At 35.0% G+C, this 23654-nt stretch overlaps 1 protein-coding gene and 1 long non-coding RNA gene across 5 annotated transcripts in view; both read left to right on the top strand.

Moving 5' to 3' along the window:
• The window catches only part of roraa (RAR-related orphan receptor A, paralog a), a 512855-nt gene that overhangs the window by 442606 nt on the left and 46595 nt on the right, over positions 1-23654 (top strand).
• Positions 8459-10493, top strand: LOC147837901 (uncharacterized). The gene is made up of 3 exons (XR_015526711.1): positions 8459-8660; positions 8894-9617; positions 9781-10493. It is a non-coding gene; the product is annotated as an uncharacterized LOC147837901 (long non-coding RNA).

The raw sequence follows: 23654 nt of genomic DNA on the forward strand, positions 1-23654 counted from the left end.
TTTCTTCAAATCATTTCTAAACATAATAGTTTTAATAACTCATTTATAATAACTGATTTATTTTATCTTTGCCATGATGACAGTAAATAATATTTGACTAGATATTTTTCAAGACACTTCTATACAGCTTAAATTGACATTTAAAGGCTTAACTAGGTTCATTAGGTTAACTAGGCAGGTTAGGGTAATTCGGCAAGTCATTGTAAAACGATTGCTTATTCTGTAGAATATCAGAAAAAAAATAGCTTAAAGGGGCTAATAATTTTGTTCTTAAAATGTTTTTGAAAAATTAAAAACTGCTTTTTTTTCTAGCCGAAATAAAATAAATACGACTTTCACCAGAAGAAAAAATATTATCAGACATACCGTGAAAATTTCCCTTCTCTGTTAAACATAATTTGGAAAAAATAAAAAAAATAAAAAAATTAAAAGGTGAGCTAATAATTTTAACTTCAAATGTTTATTGAAACTCATTATTGGCAGCCCTTTTTTATTTATTTATTTTTATTTTTATTTATTTTTATTTTTTTGCAATTTTTGATGTATACCTTGTAATGATGATTTGCACAATAATTTTTTTAAGGAAGCTAAATCTCAAGACAATAGGTTATCTCATAATTGTGTTATCTCATGAATGTGTTCTCATAATTGTGTTATTCTGTCTCAGAACACTCAAAATTGAGTTGCTAAATAATTGTAAATATATCTAAATGCAAAAAAAAAAAATTATAAATGAGAGTTTCATTTCTCATCCAAATATCTGAAAATACTTAAATAAAGAAGCATTTTTAATACAAGTATATAATATTGTCTTGTTTTTTTAGAAACAAAGGGTCAAAATTAAGTAAATGTTTCTTTAAAACAAAAATGTAAAGTATCTGCCTCTGGGGTAAATAAAACAATAATATTAGAAACAGAAAACAAGATTATTTTACTTACCCCATTGGTCTTATTAAAATAATATAGGAAAAACACACTTAATTTTGAGGGCTTGTTTCTGAAAACAAAACTATACTTTATACTTGTCAAGAAAATGCTTCTTAATTTAGGAATTTTTAGATATTTAGACAAGAAGAATACAATTTTATTTTATTTTTTTTAACTTTAAGTAAGAAAAAACATTTGCAATATAACAATCTAGTGAACTCAGACACGGCTCCAAATGAATCAAAGCTGTTTTTCAGCCTTCATAAAGCACATAAACACAGTTATTCTCTCAATAAAATTCATGTTAGCCATTTAGCAATGAAGCTAGAGTCACCGGACAGACAGATAGATTTGACGTGCAAATGAAGCGTGTAAACTCAAAATGTTTACGCCCCTATTTAAGCGCGAATATCGAGATATATCAACCTGTACTGCGTCTGGTGTAAACACAGCATAAGAGTCAGTTGCGTCGCGCCATGGCGCATTTGCGATTTACATGGCGGACTTCGTAAGTTGACAACCAAAGGCTTCACAAGCAAGAAAACAGTTAAACAGACCATCTGCAGCAAGTATAAAGAACGAGCCTCCTCCATTCGGCCTCTTTACTTTTACTCTTTACTTTACTCTGTTACTTTCATGGATAAGAAAACGGTGGAAACTCACTCCAATGAATGAAGACATCCATTAGCAGTCCATAAAGTGGCGCAAAAGGATTTGCTATCTAAATAACATGGCGCAAAATGTGAAAATAATGGTTGCGCTGCTCTGAAAATAGCAACAAATCACGCCATACACGTCTTGCGCCTTATAATAATTCATGATTTTTGTATTTAGATGGGATTGCTTCTTTCTCTTATCATTTATTTATTAATTGTTGTTTGTTTGCTTGGGTGGGATGTCATCGTTTCATCTTGAAATTGTCACTCTCAATCTCATAATTGGTATTCATTACTGCAACTCATAGTGTAAAAACTCTTTATTATTTGAAGTATGACCCCAAAATGGCCTATACTTGTTACTCTGAGGCAGAAACACACATGCACACACATTTATTAAGCACGGTGTTCTCCTCAAACCTCGACAGCAGCGAGTCTTCAATTGCCGGAAGTCTCTCTACATCAAGAGCCTATTATCAGAGACACTGGACAAGCTGTGACTTCAGACGTCCAGGCCAGAGAACATCGATTGCTTAATTAACTTTCAATTTGCGTCAAGACAGCGGAGAGCAGTCAGCCTCGCACTGCTTCGCCAATATACAGTTGAAGTCAGAATTATTAGCCCTCCTGTGATTTCTATTACAAATATGATGATAATGACGTTTAACACAGCAAGGGATTTTTCACAGTATTTCCTATAATATTTTTGCTTCTGAAAAAAGTCTTATTTGTTTTTATTTGGGCTAGAATAAAAGCATTTTTATTTTTTTAAAGATAGTTTTGCGGTCAATATTATTAGCCCCCCTAACCAATATTTTTTTTCAATTGTCTACGGAACAAACCATCCAGAGGCGGATTGGCCATCTGGCAATTCTGGCAAATGCCAGAAGGGCTGGACCATTTTTTTAAACGTGGGCCAGTCCGCTTTTTAATTTTTAATATTTATTTTTTATGGATCATTTTTACACACAGGCAGCTTTCATCTCTTCCAAGATGTGAATATAATAATGATAATAATATTAATAATTACAAATGTTAAGCATTTGGCTTAATCAGCAACGGGTGGTTGGTTTTGAGATGGGCTGACCCAATCCGACCTAATCAGAGGTTACATGGACGTAATCAACTACCGGCAAGATTTTCAAACAAACAGTAAGTGCAACACAAGCTAATAGTCAGAGATGGACTGTAAAAAAAGGAAAGGCAGTGCTGAAAAGCTTAGAGAAAGCAAACAAAGGGGCCAACAGGGTGGCGTAATGGGTAGCCTCACAGCAAGAAGGTCACTGGTTTGAGCCTCGGCTGGGTCATTTGGCATTTCTGCGTAGAATTTGCATGTTCTCCACATGTTGACGTGGGTTTTCTCTGCATGCTCCGGTTTCCCCCCACAGTCCAAACACATGTGCTAGGGGAATTGGGTAAGATAAAATTGTGTGAATGGGTGTTTCCCAAAACATATGCTGGATAATTTGGCGGTTCATTTCGATGTGGTGACCCCAGATTAATAAAGGGACTAAGCTGAAAATGTTTAAATTTGTCATAAATGGGTTGTTTTTGTTCCACTTACATACATTAAATGTTTAAATATCTATTAAATATGGTACTGCTTATATTATTGCACCATCTGTACACCAGTATAAGCAGTGAATGTGCACGTCTGTGAGTGGGGCTGTGTCGGTGTGATAATGGCTACAGTGCCAGGGCTGAATTTTTGTCCCAGTCCGGCCCTGAAACCATCATATGACCTGCCTAATTACCCTAACTTGCCTAATTAACCTAGTTAAGCTTTTAAATGTCAATTTAAGCTAAATAGTAGTATCCTGAAAATGTGTAGTAAAATTTTATTAACTGTCATCAAGGCAACGATTAAAAGAAATCAGTTATTAGAGATGAGTTATTAAAACTATTATGATTAGAAATGTGCCGTTAGAGAAATTGGGCGGAAAAAAATACAGGGGGCTAATAATTTTGACTTTAGCTGTGTTATTTGACCCCATCGCTATGTACGCTAAGCCACCAAAAAAAAAATCTCATCTACAATGTGAATAATAATAATAATAATAATAATAAAAGAGAGGGAAAAGCCATTTCCACTTTACGTGCGCAGCTCGTCTCTTGGCACGGCATTAAGAGTTTTTGGGGATGCGGCGTTAACTCTATATTTGGATTGCACTGGAGTGGATTAGGAAGTCTTTACTGCAAACCCACGGGATTCTGGCTGAAAGAGGGAAACGGGGAGAAGCGCTGTTTGTATCCGCGGCTCGACAAATAATTGCGAGTTCTCAAATTTCGAGGACCCGGCTATATGGAAAAAGTGAGCTTTGATGTACAAATCCCCAATTCAGCCGGGATTAGAAGCTCCAAAGGTTAGGAGTTACTAATTACGGGAAAACGGATTCTACATATCTAACGAGAGCATTGGTAATAAATCTAATGATGAACGGCTGTGATAAGAGCACGCTGGATTCGTGTAGAAGCGTTTTCCGCGCTCCATTACTGAGGTTCCATTATTTTATATTAAACTACAATTGGATGAAAGGAAATGCGAGGCACATGGTACAAAGCCTACATGCTAATTAGCACCGTTACAATGCCCTTGGTCTTTTTTTTTTTTGTAGAACTGAATTCAAATGATTCCTTTCTTCCCTCGTTTTTCCTAATAATGAAGAGATATTAGGAAGAAAATGGCAAGCATGCTGCACAAATATGACTGATTAACATTCAGTTTCCTATTGGCTGCCTGAGATCTCCCTGCTGAGGCTGCTCTTCTTAAATCAAGAAGCATTTTTTTTTCTTTTTTTTGCTTGTTTTAAGTAAAAATTCACTTAGTTTCGACCATTTTTAAATGTTTGGACTAATTTTCCAATTTTATTTTCTAATAATAAAGACATGTTATGAAGATATAACTGATTAAGAATCAGTTTCCCGTTGGCAGTCTCTGCTTTTTCTGCCGAGGTTTGACCAATCATGGCATTTTCTTGAATCAAGAAGCATTTCTTTAGACAAATCTACAATATAGTTTTGTTTTTATAAATAAATCATCAAATTTGAGTGAGTTTTTCACTAAAACAAGTAATATCATTTTAATACTTTGTTGACAAACATGTTTGATATACCCAGTTGGCATTATTAAGATGATTTTTGCTTGTTTTAAGTAAAAAAAATCACAATTTTACAATTAATTTTCATGTTTGGACTAATTTTCGCACTATTTCCCTAATATTGAAGAAATATGTTGACGGAAAATGTCAAGCAAGCCTCAGTTTTCCCTGCTGAGGTTTGACCAATCAAAACTTATTGGTGTCGTCTTGATACATGGAGCAATTCTTTAGACAAGTATACAATATTGTTTTGTTTTTAGAAATAAATTGCCAAATTTAAGTAATTTTTTCATTAAAACAAGTATAATTATCTGCTATTGGGGTAAGAAAATAATCATTTTTTACAAAACATATTTGACATACCCCATTGGTATTATTAAAATGATTCTTGCTTAATTTAAGTCAAAATATACTCAATTTAGATTTAACATTTAGGCTAGTTTTCCCACATTTTTACTAATGATGAAGAGATATTAGGAAGAAAATGGCAATCATGCTGCACAAATATGACTGATTAACAGTCAGTTTCCCATTGTCTGCCGCAGATCTCCCTTCTGAGGGTTGACCATTCAAGGTATCGTCTTGAATCAAGAAGCATTGCTTTTAGATGTGTAAAAATGTTTTTTTTTTATTAATATGTCATCAAAATTAAGTGATTTTTTAATTAAACAAGCACAATTATCTGTCATTGGGGTAAGAAAATTATATATACCCCGTTGGTATCATAAAGATGATCATACTTTGTTTTACGTAAAAAAAATATATATATCTCAATTTTGAATTAATTTTTTACAATTGGACTAGTTTTTCCACATTTTTACTATTTATAAAGAAATATTATGTAAAAAAAAATTGGAAGCATGCTGCATAAATATTACTGATTAAGAGTCAGTTTTCCATTGGCTGCCTCAGATCTCCCTGCCAAGGTTTGACCAATCAGCATCTTCTTGAATCGAGAAGCATTTTTTTAGATTGCTATATAAAATAGCTTGTTTTCAGAAGTAAATGGTCAAAATTAAGTGAGTTTTTCACAGAAACAAGAACAATTATCTGCCATTAGGATAAGAAAACTAATAATTTTGTTGGAAAACATATTTTGCACACCTGATGGCATTATTAACGTGATTTTTGCTTATTTTAGGTAAAAATTAACTACATTTTGATCATTTTTAAAAATGTTTGGACTGGTTTTTCCATGTTTCTCAATAATGAAGAGATATTAGGAAGAAAATGGCAAGCATGCTGCACAAATATGACTGATTAACAGTCAGTTTCCTATTGGCTGCTGCAGGTTTGACCAATCAGAAGGTCTTCTTGAATTATTTTACTTTGACTTTGTTTTAAAACTAAATTCTCAAAATTAAATGAGCTTTTCATTCGACCAAGCACAATTGTCTGTCATTGCGGTAAGAAGAATTATCTCGTTTGAAACTAAAACCCAGATTTAGGGTTAGGGATAGGTTAAAAAACATTTTGCATTGGCATTACGATTGTTTTGCTTGTTTTAAGTAAAAATTCTCTTCATTTTGACCATTTTTTAAATGTCTGGACTAATTTTTCCTCATAATGAACAAATATTATGAAGATATGGCAAGCATACTGTACAAATCTGACTGATTAGGTAACAGTTTCCCATTGGCTGCCTCTGCTTTTTCTGTCGAGGTTTGACCAATCATGGTGTCTTCTTGAATCGTGAAGCATTTTTTCGACAAGTCTACAATATTGTTGAACTTTTTAGAAATAAATCACCAAACTTAAGTGAGTTTTTAATTAATACAAGTACAATTATCTGCCATTGGGTAAAAAAATATATAATTTTGTTACAAAACATATTTGACACACCCCATTGTTTTAGGTAGAAATGAACTCAATTTAGATTTTTCTTTAAACGTTTGGACTATTTCAACCTTATTTTTCCTAATAATGAAGAGATATTATGACAGAAATGGCAAGCATGCTGCACAAATATGACTGATTAGGAGTCCATTTCCCATTGGCTGCCTCAGCTCTGCCTGCCGAGGTTTGACCAATCACGGAGTCCCTCTCAGGACTCCAAATGAAACGTGTCCGGATCCAGCGGACGGTTGCACTGCCCCGGGACACGACGTTTCATCTCTTAATGAATGTGCCTGGAGGGGTCCCGCCTGGGGGAGCCCTTAGAGGGGGTCTGTGTCACACCTCATTAGCCCAGGGGTTGCGTTCTGTTCTCATGCTGAAGAACAGCCCCCTGGAGCGAGACGGGGGAACGTCCCTTCGATTTCTCCGGCTTCGGCTGAGCGCTCTCACTGAGGCCTTCTCGGTGGAAAATAAAGCTTTGATTTTAATTTGTGCTGATGATTCTATCCTGGGCATTAGGGCTGCCACGGTATTGAAAAAGATTTTGCGGTATTTAATTTTTTGGTGATATTTTGATCATATTCATTTATTCAATTATTTTCTTTTCAGCTCAGTCTCGTTATTATTCTGGGGTCGCCACAGCGGAATGAACCACCAACTTATCCAGCATATGTTTTACACAGCGGATGCCCTTCCAGCTGCAACCTATCACTGGGAAACATCCATACACACTCATTCACACAACAAAGCATTTAGCTTACCCAATTCACCTACAGTATAGTGCATGTCTTTAAATTGTGGGGGAAACCGGAGCACCCGGAGGAAACCCCTTAAAAACACGGGGAGAACATGCTAACTCCATTAGATATTATTTAAAAATAATAATACAAAGATATTATTAAGATGAACTGAGGCGTTAGTTGTGAATAATGACTGGGTGATTCAAATAAAATACTACAACTTCAGAAATCTGCATTTAATCAAGGAAACCTGATGGAACCTTGGTTATTTAATAAATGGGAAGAGTACTTAACAAACTTTTTTTAGTAGATAACAAGTTCATAGATGTTCAATACGACCCCTTTCAGACACTCGAGTGACATCAACCCCAAAGCTGTGTTTTTTTTTTAATTACCCTGTATATATACATGTATAAATACATAATGACTTATAATAATAATCTATAATTGATTGATCTAAAAAATGTTAGTTTTTTTGTTTCTAATCCAAATATCTAAAAATTCTTAAATCAAGAAGCCTTAAAATATTGTGTTGTCAATATTAAGTGAGATATCGCAAAGCCCAATTCTCCATTGATATCCTCTAGTCCTGTAGTTGCAGCGTTCCTCAAGTCCCCAAACGATCCTCACATGACTGGTTTCTCAGCATTAATGAGTCCTGTGAAGGAAAAGCCGGTCTCCGGGATTTGCGGCCGATCAGCTGATCTAATAGCCTTCTTCTCTGCTGCTGAATGTGGCTCTGTGCTTCAGCATAATTCCCCAGGATTTGGGATGTGTTTATGCAATCATTAATCTGGCCGTGTCTTTTCAGCGGGCCGGGATTAGAGGTCGGTTCACTCAGAGGTGGCGCACATTCACAACAGCACAAACCTGGCCTGTGTGTTCTGCCACAGAATGCAATATATCTGCATGTTATGAGGAACCAGGGCCCTTCTGGACTGTGAGATGTCTGTGAGGTTCGGATCTGAACTCTGTTTGACTAGAAACAGGGAGATAGATGCTGGTTTCAGACTTGAACGCACAAGAATATTAATTGAAAGTATTTACATATTTGATCTGGCATATGATTATGATAGATTTATTTAATATATGACTTAATAGTTTTTACAGTAATTGAAAATAAATGAAGTGTGTTAAAAACAGTGAAATAAATCCACATTTTTATTCTTTGTATTTTTTTATGTATGTATTGGAGGTCATCTAGCAAAGTGCTATGCAGGTATATCTTACTCCTCTGACCTCGAAAGGTCAGCGACAGATGCTAGAGACTATGGCCTTTAGCCTCCTTGTTAGAGCAACTGACTCCCATGCGAAGAATTGCCGTTTCGATCTCAGCTTAGACCAGGTTTGGTGCAGTAGGACCAGTGGGTTAGATATGGGGGCTCGTCCGGGATGGGAGTGAGGTTTAAGGGAGTGAGTGTAACTGACGCCAGTTAGCGTAGTGCAATGCACGAATATCTTATTCCTCTGACCTCGAAAGGTCAGCGACAGATGCTAGAGACTATGGCCTTTAGCCTCCTTGTTAGAGCAACTGACTCCCATGCGAAGAATCGCCGTTTTGATCTCAGTTTAGACCAGGTTTGGTGCAGTAGGACCTGTGGGTTAGATATCGGGGCTCGTCCGGGATGGGAGTGAGGTTTAAGGGAGTGAGTGTAACCGACGCCAGTTAGCGAAATGCAATGCAGGTAAATCTTACTTCTCTGAACTCGGAAGGTCAGCGATAGATGCTAGAGACTATGGCAGTAGGACCAGTGGGTTAGATGTGGGGGCTCGTCCGGGATGAAAGTGAGGTTTAAGGGGGTGAGTGTAATGAACGCCAGGTAACGAAGTGCTATGCAGGTAAACCTCACTCCTCTGACCTCAAAATGGCACCTAGTGTCAGATGCTAGAGGCCATGGTCTTTAGCCTCCTTGTTAAAGCAACTAACTCCCATGCAAAGAATCAATAGTATGATATCAGCTCAGACCGGGTTTGGTGCAGTAGGACCAGTGGGTTAGATGTGGGGGCTCGTCTGGGATGAAAGTGAGGTTTAACATCATTTAGCATCAGAAGCTAGAGACCTTGGTTTTTAGCCTTTTTGTTAGAGCAAATGACTCCCAAACAAAGAATCGCTGGTTCACTCCCAGCTCAGAACAGGATTGGTGCATTAGGACCCGTGGGTTACATGTGGGCGCTCGTCTGGTATGGGAGTGAGGTTTAGGGGTGAGAGATATAGAGGCCAGCTAGCAAAGTGCTATGCAGGTAATCCTCACAGACGCTAGAGGCAATGGTCTTTAGCCTGCTTGCTAGAGCAACCGACTCCCATACAAAGAATAGCCGGTTCGATCCCAGGTCAGAACAGGATGGGAGCATTAGGACCCGTGGGTTACATGTGGGGGCTCGTCCGGGATGGGACTGACCTCAAAAGGTGCTCTAGCGACAGATGCTAGAGGCCATAGTCTTTAGCCTCCTTGCTACAGCAACCGACTCCCATTCAAATAATCGCCGGCTCGATCCCAGCTTAGAACAGGATGGGTGCAGTAGTATGGGTGGATTACATGTGGGGGCTCGTCCGGGATGGGAGTGAGGTTAAGGGGAGAGAGTGTTAAAGTGGCTAGCTAGCAAAGTGCCATACAGGTAAACCTCACTCCTCTGACGTCAAAAGGTGCTCTAGCGACTGATGTTAGAACCATGGTCTTTAGCCTCCTTGTTAGAGCAACCAACCTCCATACAAAGAATCGCCGGTTTTAACCCAGATCAGACCAGGATGTGTGCAGTAGGACCAGTGGGTTACCGGTAGGGGCTCGTCTGGGATGGGAGTGAGGTTTAAGGGGGTGAGTGTAATGGATACCAGCTAGCGATGGAATGTTTTTTGGGGGCTGATCTGAATTAGTTCCTATTTTAAGCCATGTTATCCCAACAGGAATCGATTAAGTTAATGTAACAAATTTAAGTGAATTGAACACAAAACCATTCAAGTGTCCCCAAAAATTCTAAATAATTGTGTTTTTTAAGCTCATATTAAATGAAGAGTTTGAACAAGCAGCAAAATCATTTTTTGACGGTGCTAATTCAGAAGTGCTAATGCTAAAACGCTAATTTTAATTGTTTTTTTCCCCTGCTGATCTCTGCAAATGTAAATATAGAACGTTTTTATTCCTAAAGCTAAATTAGTTCCTATTTTAAATCATGTTGTGCTAACACAAATCGATAAAGTTAATTTAAATGGATTGAACATAAATCAGTTAAGTTGAACCAAAAAAAAAAAAACAAGAATTGTATTTTTGAGCTCATTTTAAGTAAGTAGTTTGAACAAGCACAAAATCAATTTTCTGATGGTGCTAATTCACAAGTGTTACAGCTACAACCCTAACTGATCTCTTTAAATGTAAATACACACAGTATTTTCCAGACAAATTCTGAAATCTAATCAGTACTGGTCTGATTGGGCTATCTGAATTATTTCCTATTTTAAGCCCTGCAGGTTTCTCAGTAGTCTTTTGACGTTGTAAACGCACCAGTGAATCATCTAAGCGTTCTGGGCTTGTGGATGTAAGTTAGCCGGGCTGTTTATGTGTTAAGAGGTAAATATTGACATTAGTAATCTGTACGGGATCATCGGCATCGGCATTAGCTGTGATGCTGTTTGTTCAAGCGCACAGTAAATGCTTCAGTAGCTTTTCATCTTGAAGAACGACACCACTTCAGCGCGCCTTTTATACACAAAAACAACATTTCACTGCCTCTGAATAAAGACTCTCTCTCTCTCTCTCTCTCTCTCTCTCTCTCTCTCTCTCTCCATCAGCCATAACAAGCATTAAAAACCGCTGGACATGAGAGCGGAATAGACATTTTATCTGCTGATTTTGTTGGGAAGATCTCATAAAAAAAGCTGGTCAGGCCACATTTTGCCTGAGCATAAACAAAAAACTAATGTGTTTTTTGTTTGTTTGCTTGCTTAAAGAATTTCCAATTTATTGTTTGGCATGTGATATTGTTTTTTATTCAATCGTTTTTATTCACATCGTTCTTAAAGGACAGTCAAATTGCATTGCTTTATAACAATATTTATTTATTTATTTATTTATTTATTTATTTATTTATTTATTTATTTATTTTAATTAATTAATTAATTTATCTATTTTTATTTATTTATTTATTTATTTATTTTAATTAATTATTTAATTTATCTATTTTTATTTATTTATTTATTTATTTATTTATTTATTTTAATTCATTAATTAATTTATCTATTTTTACTTATTTATTTATTTATTTGTATTTATTTATTTATCTATTATTATTTATTTATCTTTTTTGTTTAACAGTTCCTAAATAAGATTAGACATTTATTTCAACTGTATTACTTGTTAGTCATTTCTGTTGTAATACTTTAAAATTAATTTATTTATTAAATGTGTTTATTGTTTGATTTGATTTATTTGATTCTTTTAATTTGTATATATTAGAGTATATTAGCAGTGAATTGAAATTGTATTACTTCTGAAGTATTACTTTAAAACGATTGTTTATTAATTGTTTATTTATTTATTTTATTTAATTATTAATTTACTTTGTTGATTTTTTTTTATTCTGCTATTTTCAATCTGATTAAATTAAATCTAAATATTAGCTGAATTGTATTTATTGTATAACTAGATGGGATTTGACTACTTGAAAGCAATCCTATTTTTTGTTGATTTATTTTGTTAGTTTTTTAATTCCTGCTATTCTAAATGAGATTAAAATTAGATCAACATATTAGCATAATGGTATTTATTGTTTTACTCGAAAGGAATTTGATTATATAAAAACAATCACATTTCAATTTTCTTATTCATTTATTCATTTATTTATTAATTTTATTTAAAAATATATTTATTTTGTCATTTTTTTTATTCCTGCTACTTTAAAATAGATCAAAATATAAACAGAAGTGTATTTATTGTAGTACTAGATGGAATTTGATTACTTTAAAGCAATCACATTTTAATGTAATTATGTATTTATTTATTTAGCTATATTTTTAATTCTTGCTGTTTTTAATCAGAATAAAATTAGATCAAAATATTAGCATAATTGTATTTGTAGTATTACTCGATATAATTTGATTACTTAAAGCAATCACATTTCTATTTATTTATTTATTTATTTATTTTATTTATTTATTTTTATTTATTTATTTATTTATTTATTTATTTATTTATTTATTTATTTATTTAGTTAGTTAGTTAGTTAGTTTTTTTTTCATTCGTGCTATTTTAAATTAGATTAAAATTAGATCAAAAATATTAGCAGAATTGTATTCCTCAATGGAATTTGATCGCTTAAAAAGCATAACATTTTTATTTATTTATTTATTTATTTTATTGATTTATTTTTTGTTTTATTTAGATTTTTTTTATTTCTTTTAATAATCAATAAATTTTTGATTACTTGAAATACCTGATATTTTTATTTTATTATTTATTTAATATTTTATTTTATGTATTTATTTATTTCTTTTGTTTAGATTTTTTTTGTTTCTGCTATTTTAAATGAGATTAAAATTACATCTAAATATTAGCAGAATTGTATTTGTTGTGTTACTTAATGAAATATTAGTAATTTAGATTTTAAATGTAGCTTAAATTTGAAAAAGTACTTTTAAGTGCAAAATTAATGTTTAAAAATATATTTAAAGAAATGTAAAAACTAATTTAAAAGTCAAGCTTTTAATTTAAAATTTTAATTAAAAATACTACAAAATTATGTTTTATTTTAAAATAGATATACTATTTTTTTTTTTATAAAATGCCTCGTTTTAATGCCATGCAGCTTTTAGTCTGAGATCTGTAAACAAACGGGTAACATATAGACCGCAGCTTTTGACTGCTTAAAATACGGAAGCAGAAAGAGGGAGACTCAGAGATAGCAGGCGCCCCAGCTGAATGCCTGAGAAAGCTGCCTTACGGAGGTCCCATGACGCAGCGGATCTGTGGAAAGGTTGGGTGCGTCTGGTTACAGCTCTATCAGGCCTCCATCAGAGAATGGCAGGATTCGGTATCGCCTTCTAAAGTAACAAGGACCATTTGTCTCAGTCACACATCCTTGCAAGTGCCTTGGTGAAGCCATTGATGTCATTCATCTGGCCTGTCCTTGGCTGCTCTTTTCCTTTGCTGACAGAAGAGCAGCTCGCAGGTAGATGGAGGGGAGAGAGAAAGAGTGAGAGGGAGTTGAAATGTAAAAAGCCATTTTATTACAAGGCAAGCATTACATTTCAGTTAAACCACTGAAAATATTTGTTTGTTTGGGTAATCTTCAATGAAAGACTAAGGCCCAATCTAAATTCTACCCCTTAGCCTTTCCCCTTACCCAGAATTGTCCCAATTCTCTTTAGTTTGAAGGTGTGGGGCTAAGGGGAAGGGGTAGATAGCCCTTCGAACTGAGATTTTTCAGGAACAAGAGGTAAGAAAATTTTTCAGAATACACCAGAAACAACGGCAGGATAGCTGCACCTGGAAGTAAGGAGATCCACAAAATGTTGTATTTTTTTGTCACAATTACACATTTTTATAAGAAACAAGCACATGTTTTAATACATTCATAATTGCGTTCTTGTTTTACCGTCATGCTTTAAAAAAAACCTGCTAAAATAAAAACTAAATTTTGCGATCTATAATCCATAATAACATCTCCTGTACAGCAGTCCCACAGCATTCTGACACTCGATGACACTCGAATCCCCTGTCAGAAAAGTCTAGTGGCTGTGAATTACCTTTTTACGGTGTCTGCTATAATGTTGATGTTGTTTTGAAGTGTGTTTACATTGATGAATATGGCCACGGTGTAAATGCAGAAATAATATGCCAATATTAAGTGAGTCTTTCCTTAAAACAAGCAAAATAATCTGCCAATGGGGTAAGCAAAATATTCTTGTTTTTTTTCTTTTGACATAAGATTATTTTGCTTACCCCATTGGCAGATTATTTAGCTTTTTTTTAAGGAAAAGCTCACTTAATATTAGCATATTATTTCTCAAAACAAGACTATATGTTTTGCTTGTCTAGAAAATTCCTCTTAATTTGAGAATTTTTAGATATTTGCACTCGAAACAAGACAAAAAATCTAAGTAAGGAAAGTATTTTTTGCAGTGTGAAGATGAATACTAAAAAACTACACAACTGGAATAACTGCAGCAGTCGCGATCGTCTGATCTCATATGAAGCAGAAGCTCTTCCCCTTCACAAAAATAAAATTGGGATTGGGCCTAAGCATTTGCTTCCAGTGCTTCTGCTGACATCGACCTTAGCAGCAGCTTCTAATTAATACCCTCTACCATTAAACTTGCTATTGCACTGTTATCCCCTGCATCTTCATAACAAGTTCATTTTAAAATGGGGAAACTTAATTTGAAAATGTGCATGGTAAATCTGTTCATTGTGGTTTAAAGCATCCTTGATAGTATTAACAACCTCCCTTGCCAACAAACTGGTTTAATACCCAGTTTAAGCAGAGTAGAGTTATGTTGGTGCCGTGACCCAGATGAGAGTGCTGTTTAGGGGAGGAGCATAACAGAGTCCAGTTAGCTGTGTATGTAAACCTCACTCCACTAGCTTGGTGCACTAAGATCTGACTGAAATCTTGAGTGCCCTTGTTAGTGAACCTGCCCTCAAAGGGGTTACATTGGTGCCGTGACCCAAATCAGAGTAAAGAAATTGGTGCCGTGACCCAGATGAGAGTGTGGTTTAGGGGAGGTCACGTGATAAAATCTGTGTAGGTAAATCTCACGTAACTGGCCTTAAATCGCCTTCCATGCTAGTAAGAGATGTGTGAGACAACAATACTTCAGTGGCACATTAGAGCAAACTGAAAACCTGGAGTGGAGTTTTGAGTTGGAATTAGACGTCTTATTGCTCACCACAAATGTTTTTCTTGTTAAGTCTTGGGGGATTTCATACTTATCTATCAAATCTCGGGGAATCGGTTATGTTCTTGAAGTATAACCAGATTTGAAATCCATTGAGGGTCAAAGGTCAGACTCTTATTTATTAAATGCATTCCCATGATAATTGTTTTCTCAATAAAAAAATGCAAGATACAATTCTCAAAAACTGTTATTTTTATGTTAACTATGCTGTACTTATAATGTTATAATGAGAGTTAATGTTTACTTCCGTATTGGCTTCCTGAGGGAGAGCGGGAGGTTGCCGCTTGGGAATAACTGCTGAAAGTTTTCATCGCTCATCAGATTTTTCCTATTCGTATAATCTTTAGTCAGTGTAGTCAACATTTTTCATTTGAGGAACTTGAAATAAAGAAGTGGTTCAAAAAGGCATACTTTTCGGTACCTCGATGTCAATAATGACCAAAATGTCTGGAATTTTTCATCAGTTCCATTCCTGAAGTATGCCCGGATTGAACCTATTTTTTGTGGCATGTGCACGAGATATTAGTCTCCAATCTAAATGTCTCTCTGATATTTATTAATTGCATTCCTAGGACTGTTGTCGTCTCTCTGCTGCGTGGAGTAAAGGCAGTGACTGCGACGGCTTTGACCTTGCAGGCCAGGACACAGCGCTTGTTATGTAAACCGATATGATGGTTAGGAGGGTGACACATACTGGAGACGTTATTGGGGCTGACAGACAGGGCCAGCTGGGGCAGGGGCCGGCGACTGTGCCCTACTGTACTCTGAAAGACACGATGCCGAGGCCAACCGTCTGCGCAAAAACAAACAAGCAAAACACACGCCGCTCACAACAACACCGGAATCATCTGATCAAATTGAGAGTTGCGAGCTTGGGCGGTGGGATAAATCGGAGGATGAGTAGACGTTTGGGAAGGAAGGGATGGGATAATGATTTATGTGTGAATGCAGACTTGGATAAGGAAGGAAGGGCTGAGTAAGGAATCAGGCCAGGTGTTTGGTCCGATTCCCCTGAAACGAGCAGAAAAGCAGAGTTGGTCTCTGGGTAAATGGAACGCTTTATCCCTCAACCATCTCAGCAGAGCCACACACATTTGTATAAGTACACACACACACACTCACAGATACTTGTATATATGTTTTACAAGGATTCTCCATAGGCATTGTGTATTTTATACATACTAAACGCTTTTAAGGCTTTACCCCAGGAGTCTGCAACCCTACTCATAGTACAGACCGCTGTTTGTATTGATAATGGGGGTGTACTGTGGTTAGTAAAGTAGTTGTTGTCATCTATCTAAATGAAATTACATCTATATAACAATATCGACAGAGGATGAAGTAACTTTATCATAACAAACAATACAAGCAGATACTGAAATCGGCACTGATGATTGTACCCTCTTGGAAAACTAAATGTTTGGAATTCTAGTTGTAGCGTGGCGCTTCTAGAGTCAGGTCTGCGATGTGCAGAGATATGAATATTGATTCTTAAAGGGGCAACACAATAAAGTAAGATCTCATAGAGTGATTTTGCATTCTTGCTGCAAAGTTGCAACTTTTTTATGACCTTGTACTGGGTTGCGACCTGGTTGTTGGGGACCCCTGCCCTACCCCACTCCGAAACCTAAACCTAACTCTCATATTTATTTGTTTTGGGTCAGGGTTAAGGGTTAGGTTTGGGTTAAGGGTTGGGTAAGGTTAGGTTTGGTCAGGGTTAGGATAGGGGTCATGATTAGGTTAGGGGTTAGGGTTAGAGTTAGGTTAAGGGTGAGGTTGGGGTTGAGAGTTAGGGGTTTGTTTTGGGTTAAGAGTTAGATTAGCATTATGGGTTGCGTTATGGGTTAGAAGTTAGGTTAAGGGTTAGGTTCGGGTTTAGAGGTTAGGGTTTTACTTTTAAGATGTAATAGGGTTAGGGGTTAATTGTTACAGGTTAGGTTAGGGTTAGATTAGGTTAATTTATAGTTAAGGGTTAGGTTAGGGTTAGATTAGGGATTTAGGTTAGATTGGGGGTTAGGGTTGGGTCAGCTGTTAGGGTTAGATTAGGGTTAAGAGTTAGGCTTAGGGTTTAGTGCGTTTGAAAAGAGTTAGGTAAGAGGTCAGGGCTTAGGTTAAGGTTAGAATAGGGTTAAGGGTTAGTTAGAGTTAAATTTAGGTTAGGATTAAGTGTTAGGTTGGGGTTAAGGGATAGGTTAGGGTTACAGGTTGAGTTACCATTAAGGGTTGGGTATGGGTTAGGGGTTAGGTTTGAGGGTTTGGGTTTGGGGCTAGGTTTTTACTTTTAAGATGTAACAGGTTAGGGTTGGATTAGCTTAGGGTTAGGGTTAGGGTTTGGGTTAGATTGGTGGTTCAGGTCAGATTAGGGTTAAGTTTTGGGTTAAGATTAGGTCAACAGTTAGGGTTAAGTTAGGGTTAAATGTCAGGTAAGGGTTAGATTAGGGGTTAGAGTTAGATTAGGGTTAAGAGTTAGGTTAGAGTTAAGGGTTAGGTTAGAATTAGAGTCAGGCTAGGGTTAAGGGTTACTGGTCAGGTTAGGCTTAAGTGGTTAGGGCTGGAGCTAGGGTTTTTTTTATTTTTAAGACGTAGCATTTTATACAAAGATCTCCTAAGAAACAACAAGATCAGGTAAAGTTAAAACCAATGCTTCAGGCAGCCAGCAAATATTAATTTCAGAGAATATTTAGTTTTTGTGCATCTCTGATCCACAGTCGTTTCTCTCAGAATCAGCCTACAAAATAATAGAGCCACAATTCCCTCGTGTTGTTGAACAAGCCTCTCTGTTTCAGCACAGAGGTTTTCTCAGTGTAATCGTGCATGAATATACATCATGTATATTAGAGTTTTGTGATTGGCTCTCCTGAGAGCTGGCGTTGAACTAAAACAGAGACTGAAGCTCCAATCGAAGGTTCAATCAGCCATTCAGAGCTCAAACTCAGAGCGCATGTAGGAGATGAGCGCTGGTCTCTTCTGTTCATTCATATTCCTAAGCAGTCTGGAAACAGAAAAAAAAAACATCTTCTGACACCGGGAAAAAAGCTGCAGGAGCATGACTCCAAAAATGGCTCCTGTGATGTTTCGGCTTCAATGACTCGAAGCCTCGGCGATGTGCAACGTCAAGTGATGGCACACATGGCAGTCGTAAACAAAAATAGACAATGGCGGAACATTTCCTGACATTGTATAGCATGTTTATGCACAGGTTACAAACAAACAATGGTCTGAATTCCCATTACAGGAAGATATATATATATAGATGTATATATATATACATTTTATTTTTTAATATTTTTTTCAAACAGATTGCTAAATTAGTACACTTTGTGGAAAGAAAAATAGTAATTTTTGAAGATTTAAAAAATATATATTTCTTTATATATTTGAAAATCTGTTTTTCTCATAAGTTTGATTGCGCTAATGAGTTGCAATAGAAGGTAAATGTTTATGCGTGTGCAAGGTTTGATTTGTGTTTGTTGTGAGCGACACTTTCTCCCTCTTTCTCCCTCTCTGTCTCTATCTCTCTCCGGTCCTCCTGGGATAGAGGTGTTCAGTGACACAGCGAGAGGTGGAAACTCAGTGTCTGTCAGTGAACGCAGGATGACGGAGGAGAGAAGCAGAGATGGAGGAGTGAGTTTGGCACCCGCGCCGCTCGTCTGCTCCGTAACCCCCATCCTTTTGTTCTGTTCCCCAGAGTACAGCGGAGCTCACACTCACCGCCAGAAAACTCCTCAATCTCTGACTCAAAAACGAGGACTCCAGCTGGAAAAACGCATTCTGATATATATATTTTAGCAACCTCGCAGCTCTTGATCTATATGATGCGCTAAAAATATTTAATATTGCTTTAATTGCTTTAAATATACTCATATTCAAAAACTGCAGCAGATTTATAGAAAGTTTATGAATTTTCTTAATCGATTCGTATAAAATTTATATACATATACACAGTAAATACAACGGAAAATACTATAGTAATAAATTTTTTATTATATTATTAATAATTGTAGTAATAATAATAATAATGTCAATAAGCATCATCATAATAATTATTGTTATTAATAATATTACTTAAATATATTTATTAATTTTTCTTTGGCTTAGTCCCATATTTATCAGGGGTCACCACAGTGGAATGAACCGCCAACATGCAACATATATAAAATATATTATCAAATTTAACCAAAAGCAGTAATCATATAATCAAAAAACATAGTATCAGATTGTTGGAAGAATTCAGAAGCGATTAATATAAAATTCAAAGTAAATACAATGGAAATTGCTATATGGGTTCATTTTAATATTAATAATAATAATATATAAATAATGATCAAAAATAGATAATTATAATATTCTAATTAAAAATAAAATGCAAAATAAAAATGTGTGTGTGTATATATATATATATAGTAGTGGTAGTAGTAGTAATAACTACAAGCTTCATCATAATAATAATAATTATTATTATTAATATTATTATTAAATGTATTTATTAATTTTCCTTCGGCTTAGCTCCTTATTTATGAGGGGTCACCATAGCGGAATGAACCGCCAATGTGCAAAATATATATCAAATACATCATAAAATGTATTCAAAAGCTATAATCATAAAAGCATAAGCAAAAAAATAGTACCGGATTATTGAAATGTTTATGAATTTTCAAAAAATTTATATCCAATTCATATAAAATCCAAATTAAATTTAACGGAAAATGATATATCAATTAATAATAATAATAATAATAATAATAATAATAATAATTTTTACAAATAAAAAATTCAAATAAAAATGTAATAAAATGCTAAATAAAAATGTATATATAATTATAAATCAAAAGTTATAATCATATGCTTAAAAATGGCATCAGATTTTATTTTAATTTCTTAGAATTTATAATCGATTCATATAAAACGAAAAGTAAATACATATACATGTTCACATAATGTTTTTTATTATAATAACAATAGCAGTAGTAGTATTAATAATGACAATACACTTCATAATAATGATTATTAATATTATTATTAAATATAAATAATGTTTACAAATAGATAATCAAAGTATTTAAATAATACAAATTATTGCTGTGCAATTTATCAAGTATATTATAAAATTTACTCAAAAGCTATAATTATAATCATCAAAAAAACTATTAGATTTTTTTAATGTTTATGAATTTTCAAAGAATTCATAACCAGTTCATATAAAATCCAAAGTAAATACAATGAAAACTGATATATTAATTCATTTAAATGTAAATTGTAATACTAATAATTAAATATAGATAATTAAAGTATTCAAATAAAAAATTATGAAATGCAAAATATAAAGAAATATATATATATATATATATATATATATATATATATATATATATATATATATATATATATATATATATATAAATTAAATAAGTTCATAGGATTATTAAATAATTCATATAAAATTCTAATTAAATACCTATACATTTTCACAAAGTAATTACATTATTATTATTATTATTATTATTATTATTATTATTATTATTATTGCTGTTGTTGTTATTATTGTTATTATTTTTTTATTATTATTATTATTATTATTGATGATAATAATAACTATTAATAATTATAAAATATATATAATAAAATAATTCAAATAAATGCAATATTAAACAAAAAAAGCAGCAATATTACTTTATAATTTTGTGCAAGATACACATTAGATTCCTACTTTTTTTATTTGTTATCTGAGTACATTTTTCTTAAATAATTTAAATTAAATCATAATATATTGCCATTAATTATACATGCATTCACACACACACATACAAACACACACACACACACACACACACACACACACACACACACACACACACACACACACACACACACACACACACACACACACACATATAACTCAGCAACTCCTGCACCTATTATTTTTTCCCCTGCACCAAATGCTCAGGTATTCAGCAGTAGAAGTGTGATGTCTTCTTCACATGTCGACTGGGGAACTGTGGTGCTCTCCTCCGCTCATCCCTGCTGTATTGGGCATGTCAGACCGCATTTGACTGAGCCGTCCCGGTACATGTAGAGGAGCAGTAACACAAGCTGCTGTGTTTGCTGCGAGGGATCTGGAGTCTTGTGTGTGGCACTGAAAAATTAATGGCCTCATACACAAACAAACACGCAGATGCATGCATGAGTTCACTCCTGAAAGCTGCCCAAAGGCAAGCAGCCAGCGCTGACTGCATCCATCCCGCCACTTCAGCGCTTTACGGGAGCAACAAGAGGAAAAGGAGGAGAACTTTCTCCATCTCTGATACGCAGCGTGTCTAGAGACGCTGCGATTAAACATGAGGAATTATGCAAATAGACTAACTAATTTGTGTGATTGAATTGCCGTCTCTGCATCGTTTGTGGTGTGAAGCTTCATTTTAATGTTGTAGTGATGGTTAAACAAGATTTTGTTAGGTCATAGCTATTTCGAAAATTCAATGGTTGCCCACTAGAGGGCAATGATCTCCGAAAAAACGTAAATTCACATGGATCATGCCAAGTATACCGATATTTCTTTTGAGTTAATGTTGTAGAGTTTGTGTCAAATTATCAAGATCAAGTGAATTTAGCAAACAAGATTTCGTTACATCATAGCAGCTTCGAAATGTTTTTGGTTGTCCACTAGGGGGCGATTTTATAAAAATCGTAAATTCAAATGGAATACTTTACGAATTGTTTGGATTAGATTGTGTATCAAATTGTCAAGATCATGTGATTTTAGAAAACATTTAGTAAATTCAATGGTTGTCCACTAGGTGGCGATAATCTCCGGAAAAAAATCATAAATTCACGATGATCATGACGTTCACTGACGTTTGCTTGAATCAGTTTTTTAAAGCATGTATCAAATTATCAAATTATCATATTACCTTCCGCATGGGAGTCGGTTGCTCTAACAAGGAGGTCGCTAGAGCACCTTTAGAGGTCAGAAGAGTGAGGTTTACCTGCACAGCACTCACTAGCTGGCCTCCGTTACACTAAGGTGATGTGGTTTCAGCCAAGGAGTTTTTGTTAGGTCCTAGCTGTTTTGAAAATTCAATGGTTGTCTGCTAGGGAGCAATCTCAGTAAAACCGTAAATTTAAGTGGAATACTTTACGAATTGATTGGTTTGGATTGTGTATCAAATTGTCAAGATCATGCGATTTCAGTGAATGGAGTTTTGTGAAGTAATAGTTGTTTTAAAATATTTTGAAAATACAACGGTTGTCCACTAGGGGGCGGTGACCCTAGTAAAATCGATATTCACTTGGAATTTTTCACAAATTGTTTGGTTTAAATCCTGCATCAAATTGCAAAGTTCATGTCATTTTAATAAGCAAGGCCTTGTGAAGTCATAGATGTTTAGACAAAGCAATAGGTGTCCAATAGCAGGCGATGATCTTGGGAAAACTGTAAAATTCATGTCGATCATGTGGGTTTACAATCATTTGTATTGAATCAAATTCATTGAGTTTTAAAACGTGAATCAAATTGCCAGGGCTATATAAATTATAGTTTCGTTAAGTCATAACTTTTCAAGGTTCTCCACTAGGGGATTCTAGTCATTCATGCATGTTTGATGTCATTTTAACATTTGAAGGTATTGTGACGCTCATGGTTTTTCTGTAAGGGTAGGACGGAACCTTAAGCAGGATTCACAACATGAACCCTTGTGGCAAACCACACGCTGTCAACAATATCTCAGGGTAATGGCTCAAAATGCTACAATTCACAAACACATTGCACATTTATACCATTCCATCTGTGCTTGTGGAAAATAGCAGTCTTGTGTGCACAACCTTACATTTTTTGCTGAAATGAGATTTAAAAGGAAAAAATTCCCATTTTGGCCAAGTCAAGATGATATTATTTAGTAGATATCAGCTCCAAACATTATCAAACTCATTTGCTAGCATCTTTTTAGCAACCCTATAAAGCTTGATTAGCTTGCTGAGTATATTTGGGACAAAAGTCTAGAAGAAACTGGACCTTGAGACCAAAACTAATCTCATAAATCAAACAGAAACTAGCAGATTCCCCTAAACGTGTGGTACTCCAGCTGACATGTTTCCTTAAACCTATACTTAAACCCTGCCAAACAGCAGTGGTGGTTTGAATATGTCACACTGTAGGGGGTGCATGGATGATGTACATTGGGGTTTGCGTTATTTACACACAATCTGGAACAGCAGTGAAACGTTCCATAGGAATTTGATTAAACTGTCGTTTGTCCGTGTTCTCTGGCCTGCAGGACTGTAGTTAATCTGGCTGTAATGTGGCACTTTGCGCAATTCCAGCATGGCTGTCCAATCACTTACATAATCCCCTGACATGAGCCCACTGGCTTGCGTCATTTGGTCACTGACAGCTGTCAACACACAACCACATTAGAAACCTCCTACACACACACACACACACACAGCGCAGGCCCATGGCAGTGCTGCATTTAAAGGAGCAGTGTGCAATTTTTGCGCCAATAGTGGTAGCACT

Source organism: Danio rerio, chromosome 25 (genome assembly GCF_052040795.2).
Source record: "Danio rerio strain M-AB ecotype USA chromosome 25, GRCz13ab, whole genome shotgun sequence".
Taxonomy (NCBI): domain Eukaryota; kingdom Metazoa; phylum Chordata; class Actinopteri; order Cypriniformes; family Danionidae; genus Danio; species Danio rerio.